At 51.9% G+C, this 17,498-nt stretch overlaps 1 protein-coding gene across 1 annotated transcript in view; it reads right to left on the reverse strand.

Annotated features, from left to right (window-relative positions):
• IFFO2 (intermediate filament family orphan 2) overlaps nt 1-17,498 on the reverse strand; it is a 43,000-nt gene that overhangs the window by 15,094 nt on the left and 10,408 nt on the right. The window lies entirely within an intron of this gene.

The following is a 17,498-nucleotide window of genomic DNA, read 5'->3' on the forward strand; positions in this document are numbered from 1 at the left end:
GATCCCATTCCAGGGATCCATCCCCTCAAAGATCACCTTCCACTATCCCAGGGTGTTCCAGCCTGGCCATGGACACCGCCAGAGATTCAGGGGCAGCCTCAGCACCTCTGGGCACCCTGTGCCAGGCCCCACCCTCACAGGGAACAGTTCCTTCCTCATTTCTAACCTGTATTTCCCCTCGTTCAGTTCATTTGATATTTGGCCACAAATGAGGTGAGAAGTTTTTGGTCCAGAAAGAATCAGGGAAGTTATGTCAATCAAAAATGTTACAAATTGCCAGTTCAGTCCAAGCAGTCCATGTGTTTGTGTGCCTTCTGTATCCAAATCCTCACTAATCTCCATGCCCAGCCGCTTCCCAGCCCTCCAGCTGCCAGGAGAACACTCCAACAAGTCTCCGAGTGCTGGGTGCCCACCCTCAGTGCTGGGGGTGGCAGGGAAGGAGACAGAGCTGAAACTGTTAAATTAAAGCTCACACAGTGTCTGGGGTCATCATGGGGCTTTGAGCAGCCTGGTCTGTGCAAGAGAGTGAAACAAAATGACTTTAAGGCTGCTTCCAACCCAAATCGTTCTGGGGTCCTACAGTTATTTTTATAATTGCATTTTATATTGTATTGTATTTTAGATTGCATTTTTATATTGTATTGTATATATTTTTTTTAATTCTGTTTTTAAGCACTGAAACCCTTCACAGCAAACCCCGAATCTGACAATTTTAACTGGAAACACTCTGGAAAAATGCTGATACACATCCATAGACATGGTTTGAATGTGGCAGGAGAGGGAAAGCCAAGCGTGTGCCCCTCTTTGAACAGGCACCAGTGCCACCCCAGACCTGCCTGTCTGTTGGGACAACAGGAATTACCCTCCTGGAAAAGAAACTTTGGATACCACAAATCAAAAAGAATCCTGTGAACAGACTCTCCACGTGCCATCACAACCATTTCTGCTGCTACCACCACGCTTCTCAGAGTTCAGCTGGAACTGTGAGGCCAGAAATCCACGGAATCAAAGAAAACACAGTGGTTAAATCCACCCAAACACAGGGATTCAGTTTTCCAAGGCACAGAGCACAGGGATGGATGGCTCACGCAGGATGGCCCCGTGGAGGCTGATCTGATGCCCAGAGCAGCACTGCGCCCCTGGGCACAGCTCTGCCCTCAGAGGGCAGAGTTCACCCCAGCTGCAAGGACCAGACGGGATGTTTGGGCAGGGAAGGAAGGACACGGTGCAGCTCCAAGGACATTCCCACCCCAGCCACTCTTCCCTGCTGCTGGGGGGCAGGAACATCCAGCACAGCAGCCTGTGAGAGCTGCATTTGTGCAGGAGGACTTGTTGTGCTTCTTTTTCCCAGCATGGATTCACTGCCAAGCAGGGGAAAATATTTAGGCTGGAATTTGCATTTGTCACCAAACGTTGCAGCTCGGATTTCCACGCCCTGGGTGCGTTTTGTACTAATTACATGTGCACTGCTATAAAAATAGCAACTTTGCCTTTCACGTTCTAATATCACAGGCAGAAGGTGAAATTAATTAAAGCAGGCAATTATACCAGCAATCTGTGAGCTGCCTCTCCTGTTACAGGGCAATCATCCCTCCTGCCTCTGCTGCCAGTGGTGGATGGAGTCGAGCAGACACTGCAAAAATTGATCTGCTGCTTCTCAAGGTTTGAACTCCTGGGAGGAGGGATCCTGGCTGCATCCAGCCCTCCTGCTGAATTGTTGCCTCCTCACCCTGCCTTCTGCAGAGGGAGGGAGGGATTTTGGAGAACGTCATGTCTGTGTTTTCCCTGACTCTGCCAAAAGGCAGGAGAAAGGATTTGAGTTCCTCCCAGCAGGTCAGCCACGGCAGCTGCCAGAATTCCACATCCCACATCTGCTCAGACCGACCTTCCTCATCCTGCAGGGATCCCAGCAGCTCCATTTCTTTGCTTGGTGCTTTTTGCAGAGATTTACAGCCCTAATTCCTGCCCAGCAAACCCAAACCAGTGTCTTCTCCAGGAGAGGGGGAAAGGTGCCACCTTCCACACACCCTCCCACAGTCCCCGTTTCTCTTAACTACAGCAACAATAAAACTATCAGGTGATTTTCAATCAGTTCCAACCAGTTTTTAACCAGATTTTTTCAAAGTTCCTGCCTGACTGAAGGGAATTTTCACAGGTCTGGCAAGGAGGGTCCTGCTAACCATTAATATCAAATTCTTAACCCCAGAGCACATTCCTCCCACCCACCACCAAGCTGATTAACCTCATTTACCAGCTCAAAATGCCAATCTTACTTTCCCCTCACACTTAAACCTCGGGAGAATATTCACAGTGAAGAGAGGACAGAGCCAGGCAGGAAGGCAGGGGATGACAATGGAGAGGAGGATTAATTGTGCATCTCAACTTCCAGGGAGGTGAGACAATAAGAAGATTGCTCATTCTGCGATCATCCTGTGTTTGCTGCGGCACACCCGACTTTAAAGGGACTTTGGCAGCTGTGCTGCTGCACATTCCCAAAATCCAGGAGTCAGGGCACTGAGAGGATGCTAATTATGGCTCTGCTGCCTTTATTATTCACCACACTCCATTATTCTCCTGGTCATTTCCATTAATCACTAATTCTCTCCTCAGTTACCATCTGAGGTCAAACTGTAGCCCCAGCAGCCGTGGATGCCCCTCTGCTCCCTGGCACACAGAGCCAGGGGCTGCAGCCCAAAATGCCACAGAAGGCCCCAACAGCTCCAGGAGCCGCCTCCATCCCAAGGGAGAGGGGAGCACCTCCAGCTCTGCACAGCAGCAGGGGAGCAGGAGCTCCCTGATCCCTGTGGGTCCCTTCCAGCCCAGGAGACTCCTCCATCCTACAATTCTGCAATACCCAAACTGCTGGGAAGCCAGCAGCATTCCCATTGCAGCAGGATAGGAACTGCTGCTGCTCCCCAAACACACTTCATTTCTTGGCTCACATGCAGCAATTGCAATCGTTTCCAGCTGCATCCAAAAATCCTTTTTCTGACTCAGAAACGTTGCCTTCCAAACCAGACTCTGGGGTTTTTTATTACATTTTTAGTTCTTTCTTCTAAAAAAAGATCAGCTACATGAATTTGTTCATGCCTAAGCCAGGCTTTTTTTTTTTTTTCCCTTTCTTTCCCACCTTCCAAGGATTTTCAGTCCCATCAACGCGCAAATAAAGGGCAAGCCTGACTTTTCTGAAGCCCTTTTTTCCCCAGATGTGACACATCACATTCTCACATTCCAGGGCCATTCCGTCATTCCCTGCCTCGCCGTCTGAGAGGAGAACAAAGCAAGCCCGGCTCCCTGGGAAGGATACTCGGCAAACAAACCCCGGGAGCAGCAGGATTAGCATCGCTTCAAGCAGTGTCCTTGGAAAGCTGAGTCACAGCACAACTCTGCTCCCTCGGAAGTTGGGAGAGCAGCCACCAGCTCCCAGGAAAGAGATGGAGACACCTCGGGATAACAGCCCTTAAAAGCTTCCCCAGGTTTCCCAGCCTCAGTGTTGATGGAATTGCACCAAGCCCTGCGCTGGCACGAGCCCCAAAACACTCTGCCCTGGTGGCTCAGGTTTAGATTTCCTGGTTTTCAGGTTCTGTGCTGCTCCAGTGTGTGGGGCTGAGCTTCACACCAGGGGATGCTGAGCAGGGAGACAAAACAATTCCTGCTCCAGCTGGGACCAAGGACAAATGATCCAAACCTCAGCCCAGGAGCACAAACAGCGCGGGCTGGAGAGAGAAAAACAAGGACGGGACTGCGTGGGCTAAAGCTGAATTGGACAATGAACTCCAATATGCAAATGGAGCAGAACTGATAAAAGTGAGAGACCCTGTGACCAGTCGTGTGTTTTGGGACCATCTTGGGTTCATTTTGTGTCATTTTGGTTCATCTTGGGTTCATTTTGTGACCATTTTGGTTCATCTTGGGTGTAGCCCTGGCTGGGCTCTTGTGCTGCCCAAGGTGCATCCATTGGGGAGATCCTTTCAATAAATCCCTATTCTATTCTTTAGCTCTGTCCAGTCTCTGTTCTAGCTCAGCCTTCCCAAGGAACGGATCCTCTGCCTTTCTCCTGTCCCAGTGCCACGTGCAGCTCAGGAACACAGACCAGGGAAGGGCAGCAGATTCACAAAAACCCCTTTGGAACAGCAAGTCAGTTCTAGACAAGTTTACCTTGCCGAGAGCTGGTCAGTAATTGCCTTTCGGAGGGATTTTAGACGCCTGGTTTGATTTAACCAACCAACACCGTGCTCACAGAAGGCACCAGGTACAAACATGCTGGGTCCAGAATGTTTTTGCTCAAGGCAGAAAGGCACAAACAGAGCAGCTGATCATTAATGACGCCTGATGGTATCAGCTGGATTATTCTTTCATTAAAAATATCCCTTCCTCAAGGAATAAAACATTCATCAAGTCATACTTAATTGCAAAGTATTTATTCCATAAGCAAAACTCTTCAGGAAGACCCTTGTTTGTAGGGTCGTGGAGGGAATAAAATCCCCAAAAGGAACGAAGGGAAGGGAAGGGAAGGGAAGGGAAGGGAAGGGAAGGGAAGGGAAGGGAAGGGAAGGGAAGGGAAGGGAAGGGAAGGGAAGGGAAGGGAAGGGAAGGGAAGGGAAGGGAAGGGAAGGGAAGGGAAGGGAAGGGAAGGGAAGGGAAGGGAAGGGAAGGGAAGGGAAGGGAAGGGCTCCAGAGCCATCGGGTTTAAGTCCACAATGGGAAACTGAAGTGTTGGTTTGAGCAGTACCCATAAAACGCTCACGGAGACAGGAACAGTTCCCAAACACACCAACACCCAGAACAGCCAGCACCCCAGGGAACAGAACCATTGCATTTCCCTGCAGCACCCCAGAGTGGCACCAGCTGCTCCCAGCCCTGCTCTCCTGGGGGACAGGAGCACCTCCCTTGGCACAGCATGGCTGCCAAGGATGCTCCCAGCACCAAAGCCCCCGAGGCCGTGCCCTGCTCCCAGGATCAGCCTTGGGCTCTCACCCTGCTCCAGCGGGGCTGGGCAGCTCCAGTGCCCGGCTGGCATCCACAGGAGCCCGAGCACGAGGCCACGTCTGTGCTGGCACCGTGTGGCACCCACCAGAGCCCGAGCACGGGCTGTGTCTGCGCTGGCACCACATGGCACCCAGAGGAGCATCAAGCATGAGGCCATGCCCACACAAGGCCATGCTTGCACTGGCACCGTGCGGAACACACAGGAGCCTCAAGCACGGATCCCTGTTTGTGCTGGCACCACATGGCACCCACAGGAGCCCTGAGCACGAGGCCATGTCTATGCTGGCACCGTGTGGCACTCACAGGAGCCCTGAGCACGAGGCCATGCCTGTGCTGGCACCGTGTGGCACCCACAGGAGCCCTGAGCATGAGGCCATGCCTGTGCTGGCACCGTGTGGCACTCACAGGAGCCCTGAGCACGAGGCCATGCCTGTGCTGGCACCGTGTGGCACCCACAGGAGCCCTGAGCACGAGGCCATGCCTGTGCTGGCACCGTGTGGCACCCACAGGAGCCCTGAGCACGAGGCCATGCCCACATGAGGCCATGCCCACGCTAGCACTGTGTGACCCCAAGCCATGCTGGCACCATGTGACCCATGCTGGTACCGCGTGACACCCACGCTGCGCTGGCACCGTGTGACCCCATGCTGGCACTGTGTGACCCACGCTGGCACCATATGACCCCACGCTGTTCTGGCACCGTGTGACCCACGCTGGCACCGTGTGACCCCACACTGCGCTGGCACCATGTGACCCCACACTGCGCTGGCACCATGTGACCCCACACTGCGCTGGCACCGTGTGACCCACACTAGCACCGTGTGACCCCACACTGTGCTGGCACCGTGTGACCCCACACTGGCACCATGTGACCCCATACTGTGCTGCCACCGTGTGACCCACACTGGCTCCGTGTGACCCACACTGGCACCGTGTGACCCCACGCCGCGCTGGCACCGTGTGACCGCACGCTGGCACCGTGTGACCCCACGCTGGCACCGTGTGACCCCACGCTGGCACCGTGTGACCCACACCGCGCTGGCACCGTGTGACCCCACACTGGCTCCGTGTGACCCACGCTGGCACCGTGTGACCCACACTGGCACCGTGTGACCCCACACTGGCTCCGTGTGACCCACACTGCGCTGGCACCGTGTGACCCCACACTGCGCTGGCACCGTGTGACCCCACGCCGCGCTGGGCGCGTCGCTGGCAGCGCTCAGCCCCTGGTGGTTGCCCAGGCCTGGCGCAGGGGTGCAGGATGTGCCCACAGATGCCATCCCACAGCCACAGAGCAGCCAGCAGCAGCTCAGGGGGACACTGTGCTGGGCACCGATGGCACTGCCATGGACTTGGCAGCCCCCGGACGAACACAGCTGACCCCACACAAAGGGATCCATGCTTTAACCCTGCCATCAGCCAAGGCAGGAACCTGGGCAGGGGTCTGGCTGCTTGGGATGGCAAAGGAGCGTGTTCCAGACCTTCCAAACAGATTCACAGAAGCCCTCGTGACACCAAAGCTCTGCTGCAGTGCCAGGTCCATTTAACCATTTTGTCAGCCACGGGAAGAGCCACCTCTGCCCCCTCAGCAAACCCCTCCTGGGGCTGGAAGGGAGTTTGGGATTGTAAACACAAAGAGCTGCAGGAGCTCGACAGGTCTGAACCACGCAAGATGGACTTCATGTTAAAAAAAGAACTCTGTGAAGCCTTCTTCACTTTCCATGGAATCCCAGAGTGGCTTGGGTTGGAAGGAGCCTAAAGATTATCCCATTGCCCCCCTGCCATGAACAAGGACACCTTCCACCACCCCAGGGTGCTCCAAGCCCCATCCAGCCTGGCCTTGGACACTTCCAGGCACAGGGCAACCACAAACTCCTGGCTCTTGTTAAATAAAACAAGAGACCAAAAGAAGAAAAAAAAAAACAACATAAAAACAAACAAACGAACAAAAAACCCAAAACAAACCAACCCAAAACAAATGAACAATTCACCATTCTCTCTGATTTTGGAATCCTTGCCTAAGAGATCATTTTCCTTCCAGTTTTCATTTTGCACTAGATTAGACATAAAATTGCATCAACCAATTAGATTCTTCACAATTGCTACCTCTGTCTAAATGAGCATTTTTAAGATGCTGCACAATACAGGGATTCCTCCCGATTATCCCAAGCGTTGATCATGTTGATCCCACATGCCCAGCCTCATTGAAGCAAATTAAATGTTACTTGATGGGCTCCATGGAGAACATATTAATTTAATGGGAAGGGCTGATTCCATTAGAGCCTGGCTGGAACAGAGGATGCAGCACTGAGTGAAGTTGTGTTTCTGCCTGTTGCAACACCCTCTCCAGAGAAGCTCTTTTGCCAAAAACCATTCCAGCATCAAAATTCCCAAACATCAGAGCCACAGGGGAGTTCATCCCTGAGTCTATTGTGAGACATCAAATCTCTGCAGAGCAAAACTTCCCAAACATCAGAGCCATGGGGGAGTTTGTCCCTGAGCCTCTGTGGTGAGACACCAAATCTCTGCAGAGCAGAACCTGCCCCCTTTGCCCTGCTCCTGTCGGGTGTTTCCCCATAAAGGAGAGGTTTAATATTAAAGCCTTATTCCACACCTGGGCTCTACTTAAAGCAGCAAGCAGACCTTTGAACAGCAATTCCTTGTGAAGAAAATTGCTAAAAGGAGTTACTCTACAGGAAAACATTGCCTAATTACAGCCCCTGATTACACCCAGCGAGGAAGATGCTCCAGCCTGTCAGTGGAACCACAATAAAAATCATCTGCAGGTTCCTTTGTGTCTCCTCGCTGCCCACACGGGCTGTTCAAACAAAACCCGGGTTTAATGACACCGCAGGTCAACAACATCAAGTAAAGGCAGCAGCTGTGCCTGCATTCCTTCAGAAGGAAAATTATGGGGCTCTCAGCAGAGCAGGAGGATCTGCAGGGACTGTGACACCCTGCAGGGCTCCGAGTCACCGCTCCTGTGTGACCCATCCCTGCCAGCACACTGCTCCGGGAGGGCACTGCTGCAGCTGCCTTCTGAACCCTGGACAAGCTCAGGGTCCCTCTGGTTGTCCCTGCCCAGCCCCTTGCCCAGAAATGCATTCCCAAGGACACGAGGAAGTCCCTCAGAACAGGCCCAGCACAGGTGAGGCTGCTCTGGGGGGCTCTCAGTGTGCTCCACACAAGGCAGGAAACCCCCACGAGATGCCCTGGCCTTGCACAGACCTGCTGCTGATGGTGGACTTGACATTTGTTCAGTCTCACACCCAGCCAAGTGAAGGAAAATCTGATCACTGGCCTGGTTTAAAAACCATTCCACAGGAGAGTCCCAAGCTTCTGCAAGTAGGAGAAGTCTGGACAGACAAGATTTGTACATCTCAGCTTCTTCTTTCTGCTGCCCACTCCTCCCTTGCCTAATCCCATTTCTTATTCTCCTGGAGAGAAAGATCAGGCTGAAGGCAACAGAACGCAGCCTGATTATCACTGATGTGCCTATTCCACAGCTGTAAGTGATTTTTAACATTGTTTACCAGGTGAAACCCATGAGAATCGTCCAAAGCCACAACTCCCACCCACAATGGCCAGGAGTACACGCTCCTGAGGAGAACCTGGCCATGGAAATGAATTCCTTAGTTAATTCCTTCCCAAAGTTACATGGAAGCTCACAGCATCTGTCCACTGCAGGCTGGCCCTTCTGCTGCTCCTGAGCTCAGGAAATCAGAGCTGCTCCAGAGCAGTTACATCCTGAGGAGCAAAACCACAAAAGGCCTCTGCCTGTGCAGTCTTTATAAATAAAATATCCACTCAAGAAATTGGAGTGTAATTAAATGTACATTTTATCACACCTCCCACCGTTGTGCCACGGCAGGAACACATTGTTTCCTGCAGAGAAAGGATTTGGGGTTAGTCATGAACTGCTCTGGCTGATAAGACACCGCCAGGTGTGCAAGAAAGGCTGAGGCTGTAATTTGTGATGTGACAATGGAGACAGAACGGAGACAGAATGTGAACTAAACTCTGCTTTCTCGCTCTTCCTCTGCACATTTGTGCCCAACCTGCCCCAGCACTGAACCACAAGAAATAACAGACCAGGCTGGATTGTATTTCCCAGAATCCCAGGATGGTTTGGGTTGGGAGGGACCTTGGAGCTGATCCAGTTCCAATCCCTTTGCCATGGCAGGGACACCTTCCACAATCCCAGGCTGCTCCAAGCCCTGTTCAACGCAGCCTCGGACACTTCCAGGGGTCAGGAATCCTCAGCTTCTCTGGGAACCTGTGCCAGGGCCTCACAGGGAATGACTTTTTCCCTCTGTTTCACCCCTGGCAGGCTGCAGGCAGAGCCAAAGCTGGTTTTATTTTCCCTCTGCACCAGCAACTTAAATTCATTTTTCACTGCTGTCAAAACCTTGCTGACAGTGTTTACAAGCCCTGAACAAATGCATGGCTCTTAAGCACGAACAAATCATTCTGCAGAGGGGATCTGCTGCAGTTTTTGACAGCTGAAATGCAGGTTTTGGGGAGGCAGAGCTGCCAGGGAAGGGGAGAGGAATTTATCCAGCTCTGCCTCCCATTCCCAGCCATTTCCTGGAACCCAGAACTGATCCCAACAAAAGAACCTGGTGGGAAACAGCAGCCTGGGAAAGGTCTGCAGGGCCTTTGCTTTGGGGGAGAGGGAAATCCCTCAGAAATCATGGAAAAGCAGCCAAGAGAACAAGCACAAACAAGTCCTCAATGAGAAAAACATCATTGGGAACGCTGGACAAAAACATCAGTGGGGAAGGGGAAAATGGGCAGCACAGAGAAGAGAAACCTCTCCAAAGCCAGATACCCCTAGGAAGTCAAAAAGAAAAAAAGGGAAACATGGTGATGAACTTTAAACTCCCAGTTTCTGAGACTGGCCCTCGTTTGTTTGAGACAGCCTTGGAGCCACCAGAGACACCCCAGGGACACGTGAGCTGCCAAAAAACGGAATTAGCCAATTATTTTTTCCCTTTCTCTGTACAGACTCTGGTTAAGAGCAAAAGGCAAATTTAAACTGGGCACATCCTGGTTTCAGTTTGGGAGGATGGCATCACATTTCCAAGGCTTTCTCCTGTGCTGATGCTCTCTGAGGGGTCTCAGGGTGCTGCTGGGAACTCATGGACTGGCACAACTGGGGAACAAAGAGGGAAAGGAAAACGGTTTGGGTTGGATGGCACTTTAAAGACCCATTTATTCTAACCCCTGCATGGAAGGGACAGGGGAAGTTACACAGAACTCAAACTGTATTCATGTATTCAGAGCCCCAGCAGTCTCTGTACCACACTGGTTTTCAGCTCCACTCGGATCAAACTGTTTTCTCCCCAACAGCAGCTGCACACTGCTCGATGCACATTACCAAATCCTTATCTCCCGTGCCACTGAGGGATGCAGGGAATGCTCTCCAGGCCTGCGAAGCCAGCGCTGGGCACAGCTCAGGGAACAGCCCCACGGAAGCTCCCACTGCTGTACAAGTGCTGGCACAACTGCAGATAAAGTCATTCCTGCGACTCCTCTGCGAACAGGGAATCTGAAAAGCACAGGATGACACTGCTGGGAGTGCTGCTGGCTACAGTTAATCATCAAATCCTGAATTCCCACGGAAGGGAACCTCCAGCAAACAGAAGCACTACAAACCCCCGCATTAACCACAGCCCCTCATGAGCACACGTTTATTTACATTTCTTTTACAGCTCCGCCTTTGACGAGCTGCAATTTCATGGGATTTAGTGTGGGGTGCGTTCAGGTGTTTTGTCCCAACACCGTGGCACAGGCAAATATGAAAAACTGCTGGGAAGATTCAGCTGAATGAACTCACTGATGACCACACTCCTTGAAGAAAACACTACCAAAACTCAGCAGCAGATGCTTTAGAATCATTAAGGCAGCAGAAGATCCTGGGCTCCTACAGAACTTCAGCAAAGGGCAAAGGATAGAGATGCTGAGCCTAAAGAATGCACTGATTTAAGTCAGCATTTTTTAAAACTTCCTGCAGAAGTCCCAAAGCCAGTTATTCTCTGCTGAGCCTAAAGAATGCACTGATTTAAGTCAGTATTTTTTTAAATTACACGCAGAAGTCCCAAACCCAGTTATTCTCTGTCCTTAGAAAATGCTCTGTGTTTCTCTCCCCACCTCTGGCATGCAGGGGGTTAAATTTCACTGTGAGGGTCTGGCAGCCAGGCCCAGGCAGCCCCGAACAAACCAGAGGCAGAAGTTGGACACCTTGAAGGAGTTTTTTCTGCCAAGCCTGCAAGAGTAGAGCAGGAAGAAGAAACCCATCCAGTGCTTTTAAATCCCATTTCACCCATGTGATGCCTTGGGATGGCTGCCTAGAACAGAGGCTAGACAAGACTGAGTGAATAAAAGTGAACATTTATTAAAGGCCTTCAATAGATACCCCTTGGGCAGTCAGAAGCCTCCAAGGCTACACCCAAAATGGACGATGGGCACGAGTTTTTCAGACAATTATAAATTTTTAACCCCATCTGCATATCAGGGGTTAATGCTCCAATTACAGCTTCAGGTGATTAAGTCATTTACCCCCAGTTTGCTGCCCCCCAACTCATTCTGTTTCTGCTTTTCAGGGCCTGGAGCTGGAGGGGGTCCGTGAGTTTCAGGCCCAGAGAGGAATGGTTTAGTCTGAATGAAACAGGAGAACAGCAGCTGACAGAACAGGCTGTGGAGCTCAGAGTTCTACACTGAAGCAGTACAGGGTCTGAAAACAGAAAAGCTAAATCCTAAGGCATCAAATTGACTGTTAATCATCTCCAACTCTTCTGGGGCAAGTGCTAATGTGAGAAACTTGTAGGGAAGGTGAAAAGCAGCTCCAGAGAGCAGGGGCACACAAAGAGGAGGAAGCAGCCTGTAACTCTGCCATGGCATCCCTTCGGGCAGCTCAGCCCATCATTACTGACAGCCCAGCACAGAATGGCACGGCCCAGCACAGCATGGCACAGCCCAGCACAGAATGGCACAGAGTGGCACAGCCCAGCACAGAATGGCACAGCACAGCCCAGCACAGAATGGCACGGCCCAGCACAGAATGGCACAGCACAGCACAGAATGGCACAGCCCAGCACAGCACAGAATGGCACAGAGTGGCACAGCCCAGCACAGAATGGCACAGCCCAGCACAGAATGGCACAGCCCAGAATGGCACAGCCCAGCACAGAGTGGCACAGCCCAGCACAGAGTGGCACAGCCCAGCATGGCACGGCACAGCACAGAGTGGCACAGCACAGAATGGCACGGCCCAGAGTGGCACAGCCCAGCACAGAATGGCACAGCCCAGCACAGAATGGCACAGCACAGAGTGGCACAGCCCAGCACAGAATGGCACAGAGTGGCACAGCCCAGCACAGAATGGCACGGCCCAGCACAGCATGGCACAGCACAGCCCAGCACAGAATGGCACAGCACAGCACAGAATGGCACAGCACAGCACAGAATGGCACAGCCCAGCACAGCACAGAATGGCACAGCCCAGCACAGCACAGAATGGCACAGCCCAGCACAGCACAGAATGGCACAGAGTGGCACAGCCCAGCACAGAATGGCACAGCCCAGAATGGCACAGCCCAGCACAGAATGGCACAGCCCAGCACAGAATGGCACGGCCCAGCACAGAATGGCACGGCCCAGCACAGAATGGCACAGCACAGAATGGCACAGCCCAGCACAGAGTGGCACAGCCCAGCACAGAATGGCACGGCCCAGCACAGAATGGCACGGCCCAGCACAGAATGGCACAGCCCAGAGTGGCACAGCCCAGCACAGAATGGCACAGCCCAGCACAGAATGGCACAGCACAGAGTGGCACAGCCCAGCACAGAATGGCACAGCACAGAGTGGCACAGCACAGCCCAGCTCAGCACAGCATGGCACGGCCCAGCACAGAGTGGCACAGCACAGCCCAGCTCAGCACAGCATGGCACGGCCCAGCACAGAGTGGCACAGCACAGCCCAGCCCAGCCCAGCAGCTCCTGCACGCTGGAGCTGCGCTGTTTCCGAGGGAGCTCCCACCAGAACTGGAGCAGCGGTGGGAAGGGGGATCGTAGCTGGGGGGAAGGGGGATCGTGGCTGGGGGGAAGGGGGATCGTGGCTGGGGGGAAGGGGGATCGTGGCTGGGGGGAAGGGGGATCGTGGCTGGGGGGAAGGGGGATCGTGGCTGGGGGGAAGGGGGATCGTGGCTGAGTCACGGGATAACGGCTGCAAAATCCAGCCATTGTTTGGGGACACTTGGGAACTGCCTCGTGCTCCTCGGTTATTCAAATGGAATAAGCCAGCAGGAGATGGGCACTGGCATGCCCGGCCCAAGTGTAACAGGGAAAAAATTGAAATTTAAAAAATGAATATTACAAAAATCTTATCCCAGCCTTCAACAGAGCCTTGATAATTTGCTAAGATGCAGGATTTGCCACGTGAGGACACCATGCCCTGCAACTTGGTGTTAAGCAAATATTTGTAAGAAATAAAAGCTCTTTGCAAGCTGCCACCAAACGTGACCTGGAGCTCCTGCACTAGAAATGTGGCTGGCCTCGATGTCCTGAGGTTTCCAAAGCGGGGGGTCCCACCCTGTTTCATCTCCCCCCACTTCAAACTCTTTTTCCTCCACCTCCCCTTCAGAACATGAATCTTAGGGGAACATAAAACACCCAGTAATCAATCCCACAGGTCCTGAAGGGCACTGCCAGCACCAGGGGGCTTTGGCAGGACTCACCTTGGAGGCCAAGCATCCCAAGAGCTTCAACATAAAATCCAGAACACAAGACTTGAGTTGATATTCAAGGATCTCCCTCAACTCTTTAAGTAGCACGAGAAGAACCCATATTTTTCCACATATACCTGTATTTCCCCTTCTCTCACCTTTCCTTCTTCTTTTACCCTGAATTCTCGGTTCTTTTTTCTAGTTTGTGTTTTTTTTAATCCCCAGAATGCAGGAGACTTCCAGAGCTGATAAAAACATTAGTACAGAAGAGGGATCTTGGGCAGGAGCACAAAGAATGAGAGAAACAAACCCACAACAAACCAGGCTTGAAATCCTAATCAAGAACATGCTGTAACAGAGCCGGATAATTCCACACAGCTCCAGCCTGGCAGCCACTCCGAGGAGGTGACATAAGAGCGTGCTCTAATACACAGCATCACCCTTTTCAAAATACATTTGTGTTGTTATGGTGCTCAGGACACTTCCTTTGTCATTTCTCACCTCCTACTGCCGCCGAGGCCTCTCAGCACCAGCAGAGACTTGGCCAAAGTCCTACAGCTCAGACGAGGAGTTCCAGGAGGGATTTAAGGCCATAATAAGATCTAAGCTGTCGGAAAGTCCGGGCAAACTTCTGTGGCATGTTTTTCCTTTCTCTCCCCTATAAACAGCTCGTGAAAGCTGTCCTGGAGGCCGCCAAGGGAACACAGTGCATTGTCTCAGCTGCTGCACATGACCTGGGCAAGGCTCCTCCATCACAGCTCCGAGGATTGTCCACCAGGCCTGTGAGCACAGGAAAGCTTGCCCATGTAGGGTGAGGATTATTTTGTTTCACAACTGCCTCGTGACTTCAGGGCAGTCTGCTGGAGAGGGGAACGTGGATGTTTTGAGTGGGGCCGTGGGTCTCCTCCCTCCAGACAGAGCTGGGATTCCCTGGCACGGGAATTGCTTCAAGGAGAGTCCCACCAAGGCTCCCAGCGAGGTCTCTGGGGAGGAGGGTGAACCAGGACAGGTCTCAGTGTGACCCTGGGAGCAAACCAGGGCTGTCCCCCTGACTCCCAGACCTGGAAAGCCATCCCAGTTCGGCTGACAGCCTTCCTGAAGGATTGCTCCCAGGGACACATCACCTAAAAGAAAGAAATCCCTGGGATGGCACAAACCCACCAGGGACAGCACCAGCTCCAGCCACACACCAGCCCATGAACCCAGGGATGTTCCCATCTCCTCCCAGCCCAGCACTCAGGCAAATCCCCCATTTTTGGGAAAAGCTGATCTGTCCTGTCAAGCAGCACTGAACTGTGTAATGAAATGTGCATGGGCTGAGCTCAGCTCTTAGAATGGAACCTGCACAAGGCTCAGAACGCTGGTGCTGAACATCCTCTCTCATAAAAGGCCTTTATTTACTTTCTGATTCCGTGAGTAAATGCTGTCTATAAATAGCCCTCCCTGCCCAGCCACACTGCTGTTATCACCTCAGTCACTGGGAAAGGCCCTGATAAGACCAAGTGATAATAGATCAGGATCACCCTTCTGTGGAAAGGAACCTGCTGGAATTCATTACTGCACGATTTTCATTCCCCTCTGCAGCTCTTCAGCCTGAAGCAGCAAAAATAATGGAGTGCCCATGCCCTCCTCACCTTGTCTTTGGGTTTATCTCCCTCTTCCACCACATCCTTTAAGAACCAGCCTCAAAACACAGCCAAACTCAAAACTGAGAGCTCGGCTCACCCTAATCTCTGTCTCAGCCCTAAATACTTTTACTGAACCTACTAAAGAACAAAGAAAACAATGAGATAAAGCTTATCTGCTCCTAGGAGTCAGGAAGACAGGTGGAATACACACCTAGGGCACAGCAAAGCCTCCCAACACTGCCCTACACATGCATTATCTCTGAGTGAAGAGCTTTATGACCTTTGTAAAAGTAAATATATTTAAGTGCAGCTTTTATGTGCATTGTGGAGGTTCTGACCTCAAAAGAAATAAACTTTTCTTCAAGGGCTCCACTGCCAGTGTAGGGAATGCACAGCACTCCTACAGCGCTCCTATGCATCCATTATCTACATTTCCAGAGTTTTATTGCCTTTGAAAATGTAAATATATTGAAGGGTAGCTTTCATGTGCAGGGTCAGAGCTGTAAGAACACGAGGATTAACCAAGGGAAGAAATAAAAAGCTCTTCAAGGGCTCCGAAGACACTTGAGGAACACACAACACTCCCAAGAGTGCTCCTATGGATCCACTCCCTTATCTGCATTTGAAGAGCTTGATTACCTTTGAAAATGTAAATATATTTTCTGTGCAGTGCCAAGATTGTAGCTACACAAATGTTAGCAGAGGGTAAGAAATAAACTGCTCTTCAAGGGCTCCGATGGCCCTTGAGGAACACCCAGCAGCCCTGCAGAGCTCCTATAGATCCATTCCCATAGCTGCATTTAGAGTTTTACTGCCTCCACAAAGGGAGAGGTATTTAATGTGCAGCAACTGGAACAACACAAACGTTAACACAAGGTGAGAAACAAACTGTTCTCCAGGGCTGCAGTGGCACCTGAACAGCCAACAGCCCTCCCAGGAGCAGAAAGCACCCCCTGCTCGCTGGTACATCAGCTCTGGCACAAGGGGCAGACTGACAAAGCCTTCCAGTTCACCATGGGGACGACAGAATCACCATTAATCCACAGCAGCCTGCCACTGAGAGGGGAGCAAATGAATAAAGGGGACAGCATGGGTATAAAATTCAAGATGAGGCATTTTGAAATATTTATATAAAGGCAGAACGGTCTTCAATTCACACAAACAAAACAGGTGCTTTTGCTGCCTCAGTTGCACAGATTTCCAAGAACTGGAGTTGTTCAGTACTGGAATTTTTAGCAGTGAGGGACACAAACAGCCAGGGCAGGGGCAGCCCTGGGGTATTTGTACAGGGGAAGGGAAGGCAGCAGGAGAGTTCCAGTACAGACATGGTTTTCATGGAAAACCAGACTGGTTTGGGTTGGAAAGAGCTTAAAGCTGACCCAGTGTCACCCGTGCCATGGCAGGGACACCTTCCCCTGTCCCAGGTGGTTCCAGCCTGGCCTTGGGCACTGCCAGGGATCCAGGAGCAGCCACAGCTGCTCTGGGCACCCTGTGCCAGGGCCTGCCCACCCTCACAGGGAAGGATTCCCTCCCAAAATCCCATCTAAATTGTCCCTCTTAGTTTAAAACCATTTCCTGTCCTGTCCCTCCATCCCTTGTAAATAATCCCTCTCCATGCTTCCTGCAGCTCCTTCAGGCACTGGAAGGCCACAATTAGGTCACTCCAGAGCTTCTCCAGGATGAACAATCCCAATTCTGCCAGCCTTTCCCCCCTGTAACAGGCCAGGGAACAGAGCTGGAGTGACTGAGGCAGTGACCTCATTCCCCTGCCTTCCAGTGCCCCACAATTACAGGAGGATGGAGCTGAGTCATGGACCCAACCCCCCAAACCACAGCTCCCCCAGGGAATAAATCCCTGCCCACAGGCCTGGAGCTGAATCTCATTGGGAATTTTATAGGAGAAAGAGCAAACTGGAATTAATGCTCCACTGAAGGCTGGGAAAAGGAAAAGGCTCTGCCTTTGGAAACAGGGGAACACCTCTGTTAGGGCTGAAACAAACCCAGAGCAGCTCAGTGCTGCACCACAGCCCCACACCAGGCTCCCTCCCTCCCCTCCATTAAATAAAAGGGGAAAAACAGTGAATTCCTTCTTCCAGCCACCAAAAGGGAGCAGGGAAGAGCCTGCCTGCATTGCACACCCACTGAGAGAGGGA

Source organism: Motacilla alba, chromosome 21 (genome assembly GCF_015832195.1).
Source record: "Motacilla alba alba isolate MOTALB_02 chromosome 21, Motacilla_alba_V1.0_pri, whole genome shotgun sequence".
NCBI lineage: Eukaryota > Metazoa > Chordata > Aves > Passeriformes > Motacillidae > Motacilla > Motacilla alba.